The following is a 5743-nucleotide window of genomic DNA, read 5'->3' on the forward strand; positions in this document are numbered from 1 at the left end:
AAAACTTCCTTTTAGTAAGAAACCTCGGACAGACCCAGGCTCTTGGTTGCTTAAATCACTGTAATTTCATGTAACCTTTAAATGTCAACTACTGAATATAGGCAGAGATGCTGCTATAACATGTTAAAAAAAATGAATAAATTGAAAATTATATCATTGGTGACATTGTCATTTATTGTTTTTGGGACACAAACATACATATTACATACTGTCAATTATTGTTTGTAGTTTGAAATTCATCTCAACATACAGTAGCCTATAGTTTAAATGTACTATTTTACAGAAATATTACACAATTAATAAAGATATTTTCATATTCTTTTAACTAATTTAAATCTAAGTTACTACGCTTTGTTTTTTGCTGAGAATGGTATCTTCATTAAGTTGGAACACAGCTGAACAGTTTTGCTGAGAATGTTAAGTGTCCATTAAGGACATTTTATTGTAACATTTGCCAAGACATCCACAGTAAACATAGTACACATAGGCTACACAACCAGCAATAATTTCATATATTTACATAATGTTTCTTGTTGATGGAACGGGGTAGCTGAAGAATCTGATCTTTGAGGATTAAGTCATGATGAGGCTCTCTGAGCAGAGAATTGAGGTACGAGACAATACACCATAGTGCTTTTCACTCTGTCGAAGATCGGTCGGACTTTTTACTGCAGGGACACATCCTCCTTACAATGGTGATAGTCCCTGTGGAAGAGTGAGATGGGCTTGAGTTGAAATCGCCTGTGATTACAAACAAAAAAGAGAGAAAGTATTGGGATTATTCTGCGTTTCACCTTCACAATCTTCAGGCAGTTACACCACGTGGAAGCAACAACTTCATTTGAGTCTCCGTCACACAGTACCCCTTGAATCTTGTGTCCCAGTCGACTGTAGCAAAAAGATAAGATAGGTATGATGAGAGTTGAATTGGAATTCATCAGTATACAGTACTGTTTTCACATGGTACGTAGTAGGGTGAACGGTACATGTAAGTTTTATTGAACCAAAACGGTAGGGCCTCACAAGTTTGGTGCATGAATTTACACGGAGAATATGGTAAAAAAAAAAAAAAACTTTGCGTGCAAATTAATTAATGTTAAAGGACTACCATTGATACACGGTTTCTCTAGGGACACTAATTATTCCGCCCTGCTTAGCTCTGAAGCTCTGATTGGTACCTATGTAGCCGGCTTCGCCTATGTATGCAGTTTTGTCAGCGGACGGTCCAGTGAGTGAGTCGAGGATAGCAGTACTAAGGACAGGTATGGTGAGCGGTTGCAACCCCCAAGAGTTTAAGGACGCGCCAGCCTCATTAAGATCACAAGTTTGGAAAACTTTGGTTCCAGTCAGTTACCATAGTACAGTGAGAGAGTGGCAGATAAGCAAGGACCGTGTTGGCGTTGTTCAGCAGTTGTTGGGTATGTGATGGAAATACATGCTAACGCTGACCGACGCCATCACCCAGATGTGCCACTGACAAAAACGAGACAAAAATCCACTTTTCTCACTACAGTGCTTACCGCCTTTGAATACACATACAAATAGGGCCAACAAAATCATTGAGCAATCGGAATTTACATGTCATCTTCAATGCGCCGTATTCACCCGTGAGCACCTGGCTTCAAGTATTTGCGGTATGTACTCAAACTCGTTCAACATGCCTCCCGTCCACACATTGACATTGATGGAGCACGAGTTGTCAGCTGCACCCTCCGCTTCACTAACAACTAATGGTTGGACTTCTCGTGCTATCAAGCTATCTCACGGTGAGAGAATACCTTATTTCATCTTTTGTGGGGGATTAGAATTTTTTTGTTTCACTTTCATAAATTAGAGATGCTGTATTTTCATTTCTATTATTTTTACTGTTTACATCTTACTGTACACAGTCAGGAGAGAGACTGTATGACAGAAGGGCCTGAGACACGCAAAATAAAACGTGTCTATTTGCACCCCGGTACGAGCCTAGGCCACACAGCTGAGCTATTCACACCCTGTGACGTAATAACAAGAACGTGTTGCTCACGCACCGAAATCATGGCCAACATTCATCTTCCTTGACACCAGAAACTGGCATATTAAGAAAATTTTGTCTCTAAAGTTCATAACAATTGAATTTCTAGCGGAAAATGGATCAAATCGTTAGTTAGTTAATACCCCTTGGTTACCTAGCCACTGGAGGCTTATAGACACCAGGTCGTCAACGGTTGTACTACATTCCACAAGACCTAGTTGAGTGTTTACACAGTACTAATGGCCGCAGGAGTCGGGGGTTCAATTCCCAGTGAAGAGATCTTGTTTCTTTCATTGGATTAGATAATAAACTGTTATAACTAAATTACAGCACAGCTGTAAAAAACCCATGAACTTTGATAAGCATAGAACAATACAGTGTGAGATTTTAAACGTGAGCGTTTTACAAGGCTTCTTACAATGCTGTGAGAGTACAGTCACAAATATGTGATTAGAACATTAGTGCAGTTATTTATCATTTCATAAGGAATTGTAAAGCAATTTCACCCTTTCCCAAATTTTTTTCTTCTTTTTTTTTAAATTACATTGTGTGCGTGTAAACCACAGGGGTGCGATCACATACACGCATTTGACCACCAAGGTATTAATAACACATTGTGTGCACCAGGGTATGATACATTCACTTTAATTGTATCAGGGGTGCAAATAGCCTCACCCAAAAAATGTTGTCCCTCTGCATTTTTGTTTTGCTTTTCCCTCCATTGTACCGAAGTCTACCGACACGGGACGTCTGAACCGATGTATTAACCCAGGGGTTCCCAAACTTTCAGCCCGCGACCCCAAGTAACGGTGCAAGTGACTCCGCGACCCCCCCCCCCCACTATAAACATTGCGCGCAACCGCGCACGCCTACAGGCGTATCCAAACTGAGCATATTGACGACACAAAATAACACAACAGCCATGACATTATTCTACAGTATTTACTCATTACTTTTTGAACTAATCTCACCTAATGAGGTGGATGTGCAGTATGTTTGGAGCACAGCAAGTTAAAAAGCTCTATATTTTAATTTAAAATAGTGTTTATATCCATTCCACACGGACAAAAAAAAAAAATCCCTTTACCTATGTGTCTCCATACAGTATTGGTATTTCGTGGGGTTGGTTAATCGTGTCTGGAGTAACAACTGGGGCATCAGCATGGGGTGAAGGTAAAGCCCGGGTTGGTTAACGCAGGCTACCACCATGAGTATCGGCGTGGATGGACTCCGTCTGGCCAGAAGGCAGCGCCGGCCGCTCGCTCTGTGGCGGCGGTACACGGAGCTAGATGGCCGGTGGCGCCTAGGTGTTTACACTTTATACATCCTCAAACGGGCTGGAATCACACACATCTCTCCAGGAGTGCACCAGCAGGGACATTGTCTGGAGGAGTTCGGCAGAACTGGCAGAGGAGCTGAGACACGAGTTTAGAGGGGAAAGGAGCGGGGGCGCGGTCCGAGCAGCGGTGGCCGGTCGAGCAATCGCACCACACAGACACCAACACGGAGGCAGTGACAGGTTAGGTTAGGTTATAATGTTCAAAGAAAATACTGTTTAGGTGTATTTGCATGTTTACATACCATATTTTTCAGATGTGAATGGAATAATTCGTTTTACTATGCCATGATTGAGTTATTGAAGCACCTGGGCAACTCGTGTATTTATCATGACATATATAGAGTTTAGAATCTTGCGGTTCCAGTACTTTTGGAATCCCGGCAGTTGTAGTGTTTATGTGGAGACCGCTACTCGGAAAGAAAGAAAATCACAACAGCTGTTCCCTTTTTATTTAGTTGCTTGGTTTTATTTTAATTTAGCCACTAGTTTTATCTTGTGTTAAAATCAGGCCAACATGCTATGTCTAATCGTTTTTAAATTTTTATTTATTTCTGGAAATCAACTCGCGACCCCCCTCTCTGGCTCGCGACCCCCCTGGGTCCCGACCCCACTTTGGGAATCACTGTATTAAACCGAACTGAGACTTCTGTCTACATTCCACTCTGGTTATTTCTGTGAGAGACACTTACTTGATGACCATGGTGTGGTGGTTGCTGTCTGGCTCTCCGCTGGATTGGCTGACGTGATAGCAAGGGGTCTGGTGATATCACATAGGTGGCCCGTCACCGTGTGGTTAGGAACGCGGATCATGATGCTATCCTTGGTGCCAACACGGTCATACCCTGGTCCCACTCCTACACAGGATAAATTAAAACTGACGTGAATACTGATAATTAATATTAATGAACTGAAAAGTTGTAAACTGGATCTAGTAACATTTTAAACTGAACAGTTTACATAGTTTGAACAGCCAGTCTCCTTTGCTGACGATGCAGCTGATGCCGCCTGGATACACATTCCTCATAAACTCCCAGAGCAGAGGGCTGAAGGGAGGCTTGGCGGCCACCAGCTGCTCCACGTTAGAGATGCAAATGCAGATGGGCTTCTCTGCTGGTCTGTCCTGGATGAGGTCACATAAACAGGTTTATAAGACAATGTTAAAATTGATAAATTTTTGTGTCTTATACTTCAATGTACCAACGCATTTTTCATTCTTACTTAATATTGTAGATTTTCTCTATAGCTTGAGGATTCTTGCAGGAGGCAGCCAGCATCAAACAGTGTCTGAGGGAATACCACCACACTCCTCCTTGCGTCTGAACCCTGGTCAGTTTGAGGTAGTGGTTCTGGTCCCCCTGCTTGGCCCTGCAGCACTTCAAAGCCTTCATCAACTGGTCAGAGGCGATGGCTGTGGTCCTACGGATTAGAGACTTCTCTGCTATGGTGTTTGATGAACGCGAGAAAGTGCCATACAGGGAGGCTGGCGGTGAACAGGGAGCATGCTACACCAAAGAATGTAGTTGTATCCCTGGATAGGAATCTGGGGGATTTTAGAGCGTAAGGAGGAGAAAAACAACATGTTGTGGAGCAGTCTCGAGGAACATCTGTGTTAGGCTTCCCAACACAGACACCACGCTTGCCACCACAAAGACACAATTTCCCACCATTATTACCCTAACCTGAGGCCACATTAATGTCCTCCACAACCAGAGAAGGTACCACAAATTCTCCAGCGTTGATCAGCCAATAGTGGTGTGAAGACCAATTAGTGGTGTGGGAACAGTCTTGGTGCGATGGGCATAGTAGCTGGAGAACAGCTGGGCAACTGTGACGATTGAGACCATGCGGCTCCTAAGTAAAATGACTCATGTACCAAGCGTAAAAGCAAGTGAAGGAGGGCAGTGTCACAGAAGAACCCAAGCCTGGCTCTGCATATTTTGTGTTTTTCTTCTTCTCCTGGCCAATCTCCTGGGCGTTTGCTGAGTTGGGGTTCCCTAGCAGCAGAACATTAAAAGGGGTACCAAAGCCTTGAGGACTAGACGTTGATCAGACCTTTTACGTAGCAGTTGCAGCTGAACCATAGATGCAAAATCAGAATGAGGAACTCCATTACCCCAGAGCACAAGGCCCAGGAGTTTGCTACCAGACCCACTGCTTAAAACTAAGGTGGCTGTGATGGCCCAAACAAAAGGCATGATGTAATTAACTGTGCAGAGCAGAAGGCTAGAGAACGGACGAAGGATATAAGGCCTACCAGCAACTGCTGACTCTTTCATGGACAGCAATAAATGCTAACTGAATCTCTGTGGTGCTTGAGAGACATATATCTCATCTTAGCCAGGGACAAATTGTTCATCGTCTGATGTGGCATTGATGCGTGCAGATTTCAT

The 5743-nt window shown here is 43.2% G+C and overlaps 1 long non-coding RNA gene across 1 annotated transcript; it reads right to left on the reverse strand.

The window, feature by feature from the left end:
* Positions 1-817: 817 nt before the first annotated feature.
* LOC116697015 (uncharacterized) lies at positions 818-4733 on the reverse strand. Its single transcript, XR_004333892.1, has 4 exons — positions 4572-4733; positions 4311-4473; positions 4043-4207; positions 818-888 (listed from the first exon to the last, which is right to left on the reverse strand). It is a non-coding gene; the product is annotated as an uncharacterized LOC116697015 (long non-coding RNA).
* Positions 4734-5743: the final 1010 nt, after the last annotated feature.

This window comes from Etheostoma spectabile, chromosome 10, assembly GCF_008692095.1.
Source record: "Etheostoma spectabile isolate EspeVRDwgs_2016 chromosome 10, UIUC_Espe_1.0, whole genome shotgun sequence".
NCBI lineage: Eukaryota > Metazoa > Chordata > Actinopteri > Perciformes > Percidae > Etheostoma > Etheostoma spectabile.